Below are 15,942 nucleotides of genomic sequence, written 5' to 3' on the forward strand. Positions count from 1 at the left end.
GGGGGTCATGGCTGGAAGTCTTGCAAAGCATTTCCACCCTACTGTCTTAAAACAGGTGCATTAGTGATAGCGACGCATGCGGTTGCCATGTTGGCCTGAGACAAAAAGCAATACAAACCACTAGAACTGGTGGTTCAGAGATGATACCTTTTGTTAGACCAACTAAGACACCACAAAAAAAAAAAAATCATTTTCTGCAAGCTTATGGGCACACAGATGCTCACCATCAGCTTCCTCTGTGCAAAAATGAAGTTTATTTTCTACCTATGGCAGGGGTGGGTAATTTTTTCGGGCGGAGGGCCACTTACTCAGTTTTGGCAAGCCATCGAGGGCCACATGACAGGCAGCCAGGGGCAGATAAGTATTACTTTTCTAAATTTCTTTAGGGGCCTCATGGGCCGGATACAATGGCTTGGCAGGCCGTATCTGGCCCGCAGGCTGCATTTTGCCCACCCCGACCTGTGGGGACTTTTTACCATCTTTTATTTTCCCTGAGCCTGAGGAAGGGTGTGTGCACCTGAAAGCTTGCAGAAAAAAGGTAATATTTTTGCGAATTTTTAGTTGGTCTAATAAAAGGTAGCATCTCTGAACCAAGAGTTTTAGAGCTTTGCATTTCTTTTAGAGATTGGTAGCTCCTCCAGAGGCTCCCAAATGTTTGGGTACGTAATCCAGACCTCTTCTAAATCGCCTGAGCCTCTTCAGTCCTCAAAAGCAGGCTGGAAATCTACAGTCTTGGCATTCCTAGAAATGCCACCTCCAAGGCAACTCTCAAACTGCAGACACAATCTCAGACAGTTAGCTGTCGTACCCATCTGTTCCAGGGGATGCTGCTTCCTGGAACAACACAAACAAAGAGCATCTATCCTGGAGGAGCCTGCACACGGAGGACTTCTGCCGCGCTGAGAGAGAGAGATCTTGAAGCGTGCTGCTGGCAGTCGACTACGCTCTGTCTTAACGAGACGTGCCAAACTCGCTCTGCAAATTTCTGAGTGGGCTGAAACAAAACGACTTTGGCAAGTAATTTAGCTCCCCTGGGACTCTATCCTAGGACTGTTTCAATTGTAAACTGATTGGCAAAAGCCCTGCTTTTTGGCTACTATGTCGCAAGGCCACGTTCATTTTTATTCACTAGCATCTGGTGGGTATTAAACATATTCATAAATCCTATAAGTTCCAGGGCCTTTCGATCCCATGTTTTGTCATCCAAAAAAACACATGCCAGTGAGTTCTCTGTTTCAAAAGTTTCAGTCATGAAATCGGTGAACAGAAACAATGCTAGACAGCTTCGCTGACCAATCCTGCAATGTGAGTAAGGAATAATAAATGTCAAGAGCCAGCAGCCATTGCAAGAAAATACAAAACACTGCAGATGATCTGATACTAGTCCAGGAAATAGGCATGAACAATAGAGTTACAGAAGACAGGGGTGTATTCATGCAAGATTTACTCACTAGACAAGAGGATGTAAGGGCTGTTACATTGAGAAAGGAATTTTTCTCAGTTCCCTTTGAAAATGCAGGTAGTTTTATTTTATTGGTTGGTAGATGATCTATCCTTCAAAAGGGTATAATAATAATATTGTCATTAAGTATAAAGAATACTTATTGTCAAGTTACTCTTCTCTGTAGAATATATAGGGTACCAATAGGGGGCACTTAATAGATTGTGGAAATATGATGGACCTCCTCAGGAAAAAGGAGTCTCCATTTAACCCCTACAAAAGAGGGGTTACACTGGAGGGTAGGGCTAGGATTCAGAGAAACCTCAACATATTGGAGGATTGGACCAAAAGAAATCTCATGACGTTCAACAAGGACAAGTGCAAAGTTGGGCTGCAATTAGGGTTGAACAATCCCGGTGCAGGCTGGGGGCCGACTGGCTGGGCAGCAGCTCTGCAGAAAAGGACCTGGGGGTGGCAGTGGACAAGAAGCTGAATATGAGCCAGCGGTGTGCCCTTGTTGCCGAGAAGACTACCGGCATCCTGGGCTGCATTGGTAGGAGCGTTGCTAGTAGATCAAGGGAAGTGATTTTCCCCTCTATTCAGCATTGGGGAGGCCACATGTGGAGCCCTGTGTCCAGCTGTGGGCTCCCCACAACAGACAGGATGTGGACACATTGGAGAGTCCAGTGGAGGGCAACAAAAATGATTCGGGGCTGGGGGATATGAATTATGAGGAGAGGCTGAGGGAACTGGGCTGATTTAGTCTAGAGAAGAGGAGACTGAGAGGGGACTTAATAGCAGCCTTCAGCTCCCTGCTGGGGGGCTGTAAAGAGGATGGAGCTGGGCTGGTCTCCGTGGGGGCAGATGACAGGACAAGGAGCAATGGGCTCAAGCTGCAGCAAAGTTGGATATTAGGAAAAACTTTTTCACTAGGAGAGTGGTGAAGCACTGGAAGAGGGTAGCCAGAGAGGTGGTGAAGTCTCCATCCTTGGAGGTGTTTAAGGCCTGGCTCAACAAAGCCTTGGCTGGGATGATGTAGCTGGGGCTGTTCCTGCTTGGAGCAGGGGGTTGGACAGGATGTGACCTCCCGAGCTCCCTTCAACCTGAATTTTCTATGATTCTATGAAATGCCTACACAAACCCTAGCAGGCATCCTCAGAAATGTGGAGATGGAAAAACATTATATTCTGTTGGGCACTTGAGACCATTATTTGAATACGCAAGTGCTAGCACCGCAATAGGATGTTTGAATGCATACATTTCCATAGGCATGGATGAAGAACTGATGGGGTGACTATATAAAGCGTCATCTCGATATTGCAACACCAATTTAAAAGGCCAAAACTTCTGACTGATAAGGAAATTACAAGCATGGTTGTAACCAATCAGCCACACAGTACATTAATATTTAGGTCAGGATTTTGACTGACAAGTACAAAACTTGTTATTCCTTCCACTGTTCTTTTACTTTGTTGGTCTGAAAGGGAAAAATTGCCACCATTTCCCCTGGAAATTTGACGCCGAGCACGGTCTGGGAAGTGATATTCCCATTGAGATAATAAAGGGCAAAGGCCTTCACCTTTTCAGAAGGAAGACCTGGCTCATGGATTTCCATTTTTTTCAGAAATTCTCTTTTTTCTCATGCCTGCTCCTCTGGATCTTAATTATTCCATCCCCATCACTCATCTCTCTGCATGTTATCTGTTTCTCCCGCCAAGGTACCACGGTTTCATTCTCCGTGCCTAGGCTCTTTGGGGGCTCTGGCCCTGTCTCTGAAAGGTAGGATAAAAGTTAACTGCTAGTGACGGGTAGACTTCAAAAGGCTCAGTGGTTTAGTTCAGAAAGACAGCATGTATTTGAGAAGCAGCGCTGATTATAGTCATGCATCGCTGCAAAACTGGGTTGGGGGGTTTTGTAAGAAGAGGGAATCCCCTATGCTGCTTCTTTTACTGACACCCATGTCCCAAAAGAGCAAAAGTTGTCCAGGGCCTTGCTTTTCAACTACACAATCAGTGAAATGCAAGCTGGATGCAGGGAAGTGTTACTCGGTGTATTTGCACACATCTCTACCTGTGCTGGAACAGAGAGAGTCACACCCAGGATGCAAGCAATTCTTTTATTCAGGAAACTCAGCCCAGGAAGTGCTGTACCAAGACTTGTCTCGAAGTCGAGGGAATAAGGAAGAAATCAAACTAAGAGTTTTATAAAGGCTACAGCATCTCTCCAAAGACTGAAAACCTGCTCACACTGTAAAGGGGGAAAAAAATAAAACCCCAACTTGCAAATTGATGCCCAACAGTGCCAACCGGAGGTGTCCGTCACCTGCTTGCAGCCTGGTCCTGCTTCCAATCAGATCACCAAGACTGGACAGCTTCTCTTTTAATTAGCGTTCAGTGTAATCCATATTACATAAAACACTATAGGTACAGGGCTTTGGAAATGTAAACTTAATTTCACTTATGAGAAGCGCTGATTATTAATTAAAGTGGACTGTGCCTTCAGAGTCCATTATCCCTCCATCTAATAAAGGTCGTGGGCATGCATTATTACAAATGGGATCAAATTGAAGAGCTCTGCATCCAAACTTCAAGCGCCCTACGCTGTTTGCCTGTCCAGTTCTGGTTCAACCCATGGGGACAACTCCTCAACGAGTTCTTCGCCTCAGTGCTCCTAAGCGAGAGGCACGACAAGTCTCTCCCTGGGAGTGTAGGGAGGCAGCAGCAAGGCACCAGACTGCCATGCGTGGACCCTGAGGTGGGGCAGGGTCACTTGGAAGAACTGGATGCCTTTAAGTCGGCAGGCCCGGATGAGCTCCATCCGAGGGTACTGAAGGCACTGGCCGACATCATTGCAGAGCCACTGGCGGGAATATTTGAACGCTTGTGGCGCATGGGTCAAGTCCCGGAGGACTGGAAAAGGGCCAATGTGGTTCCCATTTTCAAGAAGGGGAGGAAGGAGGACCCGGGCAACTATAGGCCAGTCAGTCTCACCTCCATCCTTGGCAAAATCTTTGAAAAAATCATCAAGGCTCACATTTGTGAGAGCCCGGCAGGACAAATTATGCTGAGGGGAAACCAGCACGGGTTCGTGGCAGGTAGATCGTGCCTGACCAATCTAGTCTCTTTTTATGACCAGGTCACAAAACGCCTCGACGCAGGAGGAGGGGTGGATGTCGTATACTTGGACTTCAGGAAGGCCTTTGATACGGTATCCCACCCCATACTGGTGAACAAGTTAAGGGGCTGTGACTTGGATGACTGCACAGTCCGGTGGGTGGAGAATTGGCTGGAGGGCCGCACCCAGAGAGTCGTGGTGGAGGGGTCGGTTTCGACCTGGAGGGGTGTGGGCAGTGGGGTCCCGCAGGGCTCGGTGCTTGGACCGATACTCTTTAATGTCTTCATCAGCGACTTGGACGAGGGGGTGAAATGTACTCTGTCCAAGTTTGCAGATGACACTAAGCTATGGGGCGAAGTGGACACGCCGGAGGGCAGGGAGCAGCTGCAAGCAGACCTGGACAGGTTAGACAAGTGGGCAGAAAACAACAGAATGCAGTTCAACAAGGAGAAATGCAAAGTGCTGCATCTAGGGAGGAAAAATGTCCAGCACCCCTACAGCCTAGGAAATGACCTGCTGGGTGGCACGGAAGTGGAAAGGGATCTTGGAGTCCTAGTGGACTCCAAGATGAACATGAGTCGGCAGTGTGACGAAACCATCAGAAAAGCCAATGGCACTTTATCGTGCATCAGCAGATGCATGACAAATAGGTCCAAGGAGGTGATACTTCCCCTCTATCGGGCGCTGGTCAGACCGCAGCTGGAGTACTGCGTGCAATTCTGGGCGCCGCACTTCACGAAGGATGCGGATAATCTGGAGAGGGTCCAGAGAAGGGCCACTCGTATGGTTAAGGGCCTGCAGGCCAAGCCCTACGAGGAGAGACTAGAGAAACTGGACCTTTTCAGCCTCCGCAAGAGAAGGTTGAGAGGCGACCTGGTGGCTGCCTATAAGTTCGTCAGGGGGGCACAGAAGGGAATTGGTGAGTATTTATTCACCAAGGCGCCCCCGGGGGTTACAAGAAATAATGGCCACAAGCTGGAGGAGAGCAGATTTAGATTAGATATTAGGAGGAACTTCTTCACAGTTCGAGTGGCCAAGCTCTGGAACGGGCTCCCAAGGGAGGTGGTGCTCTCCCCTACCCTGGGGGTCTTCAAGCGAAGGCTAGATGTGTATCTAGCTGGGGTAATGTAGGCCCAGCACTCTTTCCTGCTTATGCAGGGGGTCGGACTCGATGATCTATTGAGGTCCCTTCCGACCCTAGTATCTATGAATCTATGAATCTATGAATGACAACACGTGGCAATGGTTTCATGGCGTTTTGCAAAAACCACGTGTCCCCATCTTTGGAGATGAGGCCTGCCTACTTTTAATACCTGCTTCTACGTGACAGATGATGGAACGGAAAACCTGGGCTCCTTGCCTACCATGCGAGGAAGCAGGAAGGCCACCTTGCCTGCTACTTCCTAGCAGCTTATTGTCATCCGTCATGCTGCCAAAACAGCTGCATGTGTCATCCCAGCACATGGCCTAAATGCTATACACCCAAATCCTCCCACCCTACCCACCACCTATGTGTGTGTGTTGCCAGTTCACCCCAGGCTTGTGCTCTGTGCATTTCCAATAGTAATAACACCTCTGCAAAGTGCGGCAGCTGAGCCGAAGGCATTTCCAAGTGACTCATTGCCTGATGCTTGAGCAGGTGAAAGCTGGCGTGATTTGGATGATCAGCTTTCTCCCATCCTGGCATGAAGCTGAATTTGTCAGCCCATCATTGTGCTGTTGATTAGTGCTGCCTGAGTTACCTGCAGCTGATTTTCGTCTGAACCCTGACCCGCAATGGGAAAGACCTGTTGAGTCACCTGCAATGCAATCCTGGTTAGATGTGCCCCACTCAGCCACTCTCCGTGGCATTCATACAAGGCAAACGAGGTATGCTTTACAGACCTCAGTGAGAAAGCAGCATTGATTTTCATCAGGACTCTCTCCCAGACTCCAGTTTTAAATGACTCAATTAATGGGGATTCCTTAATTTTGCTTGGGACATCCATCTAATAGATTTTAGAAGATCATTTTCCCTTCTTTTCCACATGAAAATAGTGCATGTTACCACCTCCCTAGTCCTAATGAGAGCCCTTTAGATCACACTAAGTAATTCCTCCATTGTGTTGGGGTCTACACTTTTTGGATACTTGTAATTTATAAACTTTTTTTGTCATGGAATTAAGATGTGGGTCGTGGACAATTCAGGGATTTGCAAATGATGTTAATCCACAATAAACCAGAACTCTTACTCCAAGTTTAAGTGCATGATATGAGGAACTGCCTCTTTCTATCACATAACTCTACTAGAGTTACTGTCGGAAATAGATCTTGAGTGGAGACCCCTATAATTGATTATAGGCCAGGGGTCAATCCTGAAGAGTATTCTCCAGGCATGCCTCTTGGCTCTAGAACGGATGCAGTTTTTAGGAGTACAGAGCCTCTTTCCACTGAAGTCCGTGGTAAAATTCCCTTCTGCTTCAAGAAGTGCAGGATTAGTTCAATGCCGAGTGCTTTCAAACACCACACCCGTAGGTGTTTCTTGACAGTCTCCATTTATTTTGAGCCCACGGTGCCCAGGAGTTTGACAGCTGTGTCAAGGTAGCCCGCAGGTGTGAGTTGTTCAAAGTGCAAACTCAGCTCCGTGTTTTCATGCGCTCTCTCAGATCATTTGTCTTTCACAGTTGTGACTATCCCAGGGCTTGGGCTTCTTATGAGCTGGCGATATTTTAGTCATTTGAAGGACTTTGCTTTCTGAAATAGGTATAGAGCAGGGTGCAATTCATAGCACGGTTGATGGGGGGAGTTCAACAAAGGGTGCAGCAGAGAAGCCGAATGCACTCGGTTATGGGCAGTTCTCAGTATCGTAGACAATGAGGGTTGGAAGGGACCTCAGGGGGTCACATCTGGTCCACCCCCTGCTCCAAGCAGGACCAAACTCATCTACATCCTCCCAGCCAAGGCTTTGTCTATCCAGGTCTTTAAAACCGCCAAGGATGGAGACTCCACCACCTCTCTGGGTAACCTCTTCCAGTGCGTCACCACCCTCCTAGTGAGAAAGTTTTTCCTAATATCCAACCTCAACTTCCCTTGCTGCAACTTGAGCCCATTGCTCCTCATCCTGGCATCTGCCCCCCACTGAGACCAGCCCAGCTCCATCCTCTTTGCAGCCCCCCTACGGGAGTTGAAGGCTGCTATTAAGTCCCTGCTCAGTCTCCTCTTCTCTAGACTAAATCAGCGCAGTTCCCTCAGCCTCTCCTCACAGTTCATATCCCCCAGCCCCGAACCATTTTTGTTGCCCTCCACTGGACTCTCTCCAATTTGCCCCCATCCTTTCTGCAGTGGGGGCCCACAGCTGGACACAGGACTCCAGATGTGGCCTCCCCAGTGCTGAATAGAGGGGAAGAAGCACTGCCCTCCATCTGCCGGTGATGCTCCTACCAATGCAGCCCAGGATGCCATTAGCCTTCTTTGCAACAAGAGCACACTGCTGGCTCCTGTTCAGCTTATTGTCTATTGTAATCCCCAAATCCTTTTCTGAAGAGCTGCTGCTTAGGCAGTTGGTCCCCAGGCTGTACCAGCACGTGGGATTGTTCGATCCTAAGTGCAGGACTTTGCACTTGTCCTTATTGAACCCCATGCAATTTCTTTTGGCCCAATCCTCCAATTTGGGGAGTTTCTCTGAACCCTAGCTCTACCCTCCAGCATATCTACAACTTCCCCCATGGTGTCCCTGCAGACTTGATGAGGGTGCATACATCCCGTCTTCCAGTTCATTTATGAAGATATTGAACAAAACTGGCTCCAGACCTACGCCTGGGGCACTGCACTTGATACCGACTTCTTATTCACTGACAAATGATTAAAATTGGGTGAAAGATAAAACATGGGAAGCTCTGGAGATTAGTTCGGTTGGTGGTTTACCTGCCCTGGCTTGACTGTTAGGAAGCCTGCTACCATTCAGCTCCCTGAGCGATCAGCGAGGTTGTGTGTTTCTAACCAACTGCACTGATACCCCGGAGATCTTACGTGGCTACGAAGGAAAAGGAAGACATAAAAATGGATTAAAGGTGAATCTTTTTCTTTTTTTAAAAAAGTCCACAATCCCAAACGATGTGATACGTGCAGCTGCTGAAACCATGGACTCTGGGTGTAGAAGTGAACAGGGCACAGTTGTTCATTAAATGTCCAAATTTTAGAGATTTAGGCAATGATTCAGTTTTCATGACATTTCTACACAACTCCATGGACTTCAGTGAGACTCAGTGTCTGTGCGGATGCCTTTCCAGGATGTTTAAATGTCTGCTTGTAATGCAAAAATCCTAAACCAGGTTTCAGGCTTAACTCCACACCTTGCCTGTCCCCTGCCGACGGAAGCCTGGCTTCTGCAAGAGGTTTTATTCTCAGCGATAAGATTGGGAAAGGCTAGTAAAGTAACACTGACAAAAATGGATGTCTATAGTTCCAGCTCCTAGGAAGCCTCTCAGTTCCCTGCAAGGAAAGCAGCTGACCTGGGGGCTAAACTGATTGCTTTCCAGTTAGCCTTGGAATTTGTCAACTTGTAAACAGCTCACCTTGCTGAAGGCCCCGGTCCAGAGGAGGAGCAGGGAGAATAAGAAAAAGGCAGGATGGAGGATTCAAATTGCTCCTCCATTTTAAGGAGTTAGTTGCTAAACTCCATCAGGTCGGCAGCAAATTGTCTGATTACGTGGCAAAGGCAGCAAAAATGAAAAAAAAGAAAAGAAAAAGACTACCCTGGGACTGCTTTGTACACTAAAACTTGATACAACTGCAGATAGATCTCAGGTATAAAACCAAATGCCAGGATTTGCAAACATCACAGGACATATTCCCTTCTTCCCTGATGGATGGCAGTTGCTGGAAAGCAAAAATAATTCTCTGTGACTCATCCTTCCCTTTAGGTCGAGGTGACAGATCACCATCTCCTTAGTGTCGGAAGACGATTCATTCAGGGAGACTCAGCATAAATTCAAAGCCTTCATAATGAATCCGTTCTGTCCCTCACACCCACACACTTTCCAATGGGATCTACTCTCAGGTGTGAGCTGTTTGACTTGGAAGGAAGGCAGCGATTAAAAATAAACCACAGGCTAATTCATGGAGATGATGATAAAGCAACCCAAAAAGACGTCAAAAGGAAAATAACCAAATGGAATTTGAAAGCTGGAAGCTGAGGGATCTTGCAAGAGGCGATGTCTGCTCATGCAGGATCTTGCTGTAAAGATAGGGCCAAATCACCAGGGGGAGATAGGCAACATGTGGGGTTAACCTTGAAACCTGGCTTAGGATTTTTGCAGTTACAAAACAGAGCTCCCAGCCAACATTGGGACATCCTGGAAAGGCGCCTGTGCTGACACCAAGTCTCACTGAAGTCCATGGAGTTGTGTAGAGATGTAATGAAAACCAAATCATTGCCTACATCTCTACAATGATAGCCAGTTCCACACCCACTGTCCATGGTTTCAGCAGGTGCAGGAATTTCATCACCTGGGACTGTGGACTTTTATTTTTTCAGGTATAAAACCAAATGCCAGGATTTGCAAACCTGAATACATCATTTCACTTTAATGAAGTGACACCAGGTTACTCTGCTCAAAGATTTGGCCTTTCCTCACTAGCCTGCCTGTCTTTCCATTTTAATTAGAACCAGTGAACCTGCGCTTCTCTGAAGAAGATCAGTTGGATTTTTTTTTTATAACCTTTTGTCATAATCATCATCATCTTCACCTTACAGTTATGCATCATTGCAACGTTGAATCTTGGGCAAAGCATTTACCGAACAGCCCTTCATCATTATATCACTATGAATTGCACGTAGGCTGACAGACCTGGCCTCTGGAATAAGAAATGTAATTTATATAGATTATACCCATCCTGGTGTGTTGCTTTAGCCCAGCAGATGCCAAACGGCACAAAAATGGCATCATAATATGCTTGTTCCTTGATGGAGCGTATTGATTAAGGTTCAGTAGCCCTTCACCAAGTTTACCATGCTGGAATACCAAAGGAGTAGTCGCCAGCTATATATTTAAAATTATTCTGCATGGTGTGAATTTGGCATCTCCTGTCTTGGCCAAGAAAAGCACCCAAAGTGAAGGCTTTGGCCGGCAGTTGCCATTCAGTTGCCTGAGGGATCTCAATTACTGCAGATCTGCTGCCTTGGGAGGGAAATACAGTGATTTTTGCTAATTATCATCAACCTCTAAGCCTCCCTACCACATGCATTGTCAGTTTGACATTCCTGGCATTCTGTCAGCAGAGATGTCCTTGCTTATCATTGTCACATGGTCTGGACTCTTGGCTCACTGCTTTAGGGGAAACGACGACTCCAGTGCATCACATAGGTAAGGCAATCTTCACTTTCTCTTCCTCTCTTCTCTTTTTCCGACCATTTTTGCACGTGTTGCATCTAACCTGACAGGTTCCGCATCTGGTTTCCATCGAACCTGTCGAAACAGAGACCCTGAACTTCTTCCAAGCCACCAATCCAAACCCTGCCATTAAAACGATGGGTCTAATGCATTCCCCATCACAATGCGATTCAAAAAAGAGAAAGGGAGAATTCCCAGAGCCGATGGCAGATGCAAGCAAACCCCGTGTCATTCTGGCATAGATGGCTGTCACTCCAGCAGATATCACCCCCTGAATGAGCTAATCAAAGGCATTCTCTCTCAGAGATACGGGTCTGAAACGAAGCTTTGAATGGTGCTTTCATCCATTTCAGAACTGGTTTACAGAGTAATTGCGCTATCACAATAATGCCAGGGACAAAACCAGTAATTAATGTTATTTAAGTGAAATCTAAACTGTAATGTCAGTGAGGGGCTATTTGATGCAAAACAGTAGGATCTTTTAGTGTTTTTTATGGTTTGAAATAATATACAAAATAAAGGCTATGTTCTTGTAAAACTTCTGGTGTCAGTTTTTTTCTGAAAAGCAATGCTCCTGCGGCTGGTGAATGCTTGGATTTTTTTTTTTCAAGCTGAAATGCAACATTTTGCCAACATGTTGATATTGAAACTGCTTGAATACAAAGATTGAAGATTTCAGAAGAGAAATTTCCTTCTGCTGCTCTCAGGCAGGGGCTGCATGTGCTCCGCGCTGCCGTATGTGAAACAATTGACTGCATTTTCTCTCTTTCTAAACCAATTCCCTGCATTCTCCCTTTATCTATCATCTAAATGAATAGCTTCAGCTATCACATTTCTAAGGCACTCATCATCATTGTATGCAGGAGGTAGGTAAAAAACATTGCAATGAAAGGAGATTAAATAAATAAAGAAGTCAATGCTCCCCACACAGGAAAAGTGGGCCAAATTGTATCACAAGGGTTGGCAAAAGCAGCATTTGGCTTTTCATGTTTTAGGCTCAGGATATTTGACCGCCTTTTTTTCCAGTGGCACCACTGATCACCTTTCAAGATCCAAACAGCTTCGATGGCTGTAAAATGGCAATATCGCTGACCCCGAAGACGCACAAAAATTCAAGAGATGGGCTTAAAACTCCTGACATCTGAAATAACATTTGTGACCTTCCTTTTTCTTCTGCAAGCTTTTGAGCTTTTGCCAGTCTGCTTGCCAAGCATTTCTTCTCTGTTGTGACATGATCTAGAACTTTATTTTTCCAGAAAAAGGAAAAACGGAACAGTAGAAAAGAAGGTGAGATTCTTGTTCCATAACATAACTCCAGGACGTGGAACATTAATAAAAGCAGAAAATACAGTAACACATGCAATGAAATCAGGGTGGCCAACCTGTGACATGTCTCTGGCAGACTGGGAAAGGGGCAGCCTGCATCGTGGCAAACAGGACAAGGAGCAGAAAGCAGAGCAACAGCAGAAGCAGGGAGCACAAGGCAGGAAGCAGAAAGCAGAGCAGAAGATCAGGCAGAGGAAGGGGATCAGAGTGGGAACCAAGGAGAGTTTGGGCTAATTTGTGACACATCTACTCAAAAAGTTGGTCTCCACTGGACTAAATCATGGGGACTGGCACCTGGAAAGTGCGTTCCCTATTGTTGTGGATGGACCTTATTGTAACTCGTTGTTGGTTTGCCACTGGTTATACTGGTAAGAAAAGACAATCATTTTCCTTTTCCTGGGATCCCACCTATCTAGCGTACTTGGCTAAGGGGGATTGATGGCACGTCATACCGGCTGAACACCCAGCCCTTCATGTGTATTGCCATACAAGGTCCCTATGCAGGAAAGCATTGTAGGCACATGTATCACTCCCAGTGTCTTGAATGGGAATTACGCATGTGCTTAAAATGAAGGACATGCTTAAATATTTTATCCAACAGGGTTGCTTTCCTAAACTGGCCCAAAGGGCAGAAGTGCTGGTTGACTTGTTGTCCATCCAAATGATCAGGTATGTGGCATTATATTATTCCGGTGGTTCTGCCTTTTGGAGGCTTGGTGGTGTTTTGAGTAGGGCGGGAGTACGGAGAAATGGCTTCAGCTCTTTCCAGGGTGATCTCACACTTAGGGTTGTATAGGCCAAAGGCTACTGAGATCAACAGGAGCTTTCTCTGGGCTGAGAGTCAGGGCCACACTGAGCATAAGACATTTTGGAGGGGGAGACTAAGGAGAGCGCCGAAGTTGGAGAAAGCAATCAGGATGTGAGGTAGAGGTAATATCATTTATTAGACCAATTTGATATTTTGCAAACAAAAAGTCTTTAATTACAATTTCGAGAGACTGCTGTGTGACTTCTGCCATTGCCTAGGCCTCTTCACCAGGGTGGTTGCTGTCTCCCAGCTGGGGAATCACTGCTCCTCCGTCAGTGTTTATCTCCCTTGAGTTATTTCATTTGGACAGGCAACACACACGCCAACACAGCTTCGCTGCTCCATTGCTGAGTGATGGCTCGCCATCCCCTAGCAGACTCTATTTATGTCAGGTAATCAATCTGCAGCATTGTTTGAAGATGATCTGTTCAAGTTGGCCCAGCCAAAGATACGTTATGACATGCGATCCATTCCTAGTAAGGCTTCCCTACTTTACATGTGAGACTAAGGCTCGTTCTTCTGAGAGAAGGCCTGGCTGGAAATTATCATCTCTTCCTTGCTCAAGCTACTGCTCCGCTTGTGCATGGCAAGTCCGATGCATCTCAGCACCAGGACCGTGTTTGGTTGAAGCATTTCTTTAAAGGCAAAAGAAACGGAAAATAATGCTAAGGCAAAAGGGAGGAGGAGAACACCAAATAGCCCATTCTGCCTCCAAAAAATAAAAATAAATAAAATCACTCAATGCAACACAGAGAAGAAAAAAGGGGAGAAAAGCTGCAAATGCAATAAGAAAATTCTCTCCCCAAAAGGCCCGGTGCCTCTCACTTCCAGTTCCTGTTTCATCCCATCGCACGAGCCGACGGATGTTTAACACACTGTAATAGCCTTTCCTAGACCTTGACAAAAAGACGTAACCCCCCCATGAAAGTTATTAACGTTCGGAGAGACTGAGCTATTTGCCTATCTGTGCAGCAGCAGATTGGAGGATGAAACTGCAACTTATAAAGCCATTTAGCATCTTGGCTGGGTTCATTATAAAACAGTTTAGCTTGGCACTGATTTATCCCCCTCTTTAAGAGTATTATCCTTTACATTTACATTCTATTCATCCCCATAAGAGATGGTCTTAAAGATGCAGAAATAAAATGGCTGTGTGTGGACCTCATCATACCTCCCCCCTACAAAAACATCTGAAACTGAGAACAGCTCTAATAAAGCAGACTTCCTTTCAGTCAACAGGATGGAGGAGGATGGGTTGACACTGGGAGGGTAGAAGACACTGTAGGCAGGGGGAAGAGCAATGCACCCCAGTGGAAGGAAGGGATGAATAAATGGGCGCCTTTCCATACCAATGCTTGTGCTCTAAAATTCATAGGGATGTTTCTGATCTCCAGTGCAACCCTTTCACCTGAACAGGCTGGACTCTTTCAGGCCTTATTGCAAGAACTAGGATTCAGAATTGCACCTGTTATGACAACCCTTTGGATAAAGTCCTGACCCTCTTGTGCAAGCTCATGGGGAAGGTCTCCCAGCAATTAGCAATGCTCACATCCTAGCCTGCGGCTGAACAGTTCAGCTTCCAGCCCACACAGTGCAATGGCAACCATCCATGCTACACACTTCATTGCTCACACCCTTAATTAGACAAAGCTCTTCCTCTTCCAGCGCCACTTCCATGAGGATACAACCTGCACCTTCCATCTCACAAAAAACACAGGTCCCTAATGCAAGAGCAACCCGTTGGCTTGCAGTTGCAGTGGGGTCACGCAAACACATGGGAGTCTCTGCCCTAAAGGCTTCAAGTATTTATGTGCAATATGGAAAGCAGAGCTCAGACAACCCTTAGACAATGGTATTCCCCACTCAACTAATCTCTCATTAGTTGCACAGTCACCTTCACACTCAGCTTAAAACACCCCCAAATAAGACATCGCAAAGAAACTGTAGCACGGTGCGTGCAGAGGAAAGAGTTTTCTGGTAACGAAGGATTCCAGCCAAGGGAAAAGCCAATCGATGACATGTCAAACCTTGGGCCGGAAAACCTTTCTGTTCCTTTCCTCTAGTCTGTTTTGTCCTCTTGTGCTCAGGGAACATCTCAGACAGCCATTAATAATGTATACGTTGCAGTGGCATATTAAATCACTGGAATGCAGCAGCTGGAATAACAGCCAAGCACAGTCCTTACACTGAAACATAATGACAGGGACCCCAGAAAGTGCACAGCAAAAATACAGTTGGCATTCCTCCCTTCTCCCACAAACAGTCCATCAGGACGTGACTGGAAATGACACATGGATTAGCAATGAAATGGTTGGACTCCCCCTAACTTGTCCAGCTGCTCCTAATAAAGAGCCTCCATTTGAGGTAACAACCCTAACAATGGTTTTTCAAGTAATGCTCACATTGGCATAATAAGGATTTGCAAATCACACCCCCCCCCAACGGAGTAACTTCTACTTGGTTAAAAAAAGAGAAAGAAGAATATGGTCCAGGACAGGAGGCTGTAACTCAGGACTAGCTTTATAATTGACTCTGTGATTTAGGACAGCGGATATGGCCTCACCAATGCAGAATAGAGGGGAATATTGTACATACACTGAGTCCAAAAGAAGTGAGAGAGTCCAGTGTCCAGTTTTGGGCCCCCCACTACAGAAAAGATGTGGACAAGTTGGAGAGAGTCCAGCGGAGAGCAACAAAAATGGTTCGGGGGCCGGGGGACATAACTTAGGAGGAAAGACCAAGGGAACTGGGCTTATTTAGTGTGGAGAAGGGAAGACCGAGTTGGGATTTAATAGCAGCTTTCACCTCCCTGCAGGGGGGCTGCAAAGAGGATGGAGCTGGGCTGTTCTCAGAGGGGGCAGGTGACAGGACAAGAAGCAATG

Source organism: Crocodylus siamensis, chromosome 12 (assembly GCF_052110815.1).
Source record: "Crocodylus siamensis isolate JL-2025a chromosome 12, ASM5211081v1, whole genome shotgun sequence".
NCBI lineage: Eukaryota > Metazoa > Chordata > Crocodylia > Crocodylidae > Crocodylus > Crocodylus siamensis.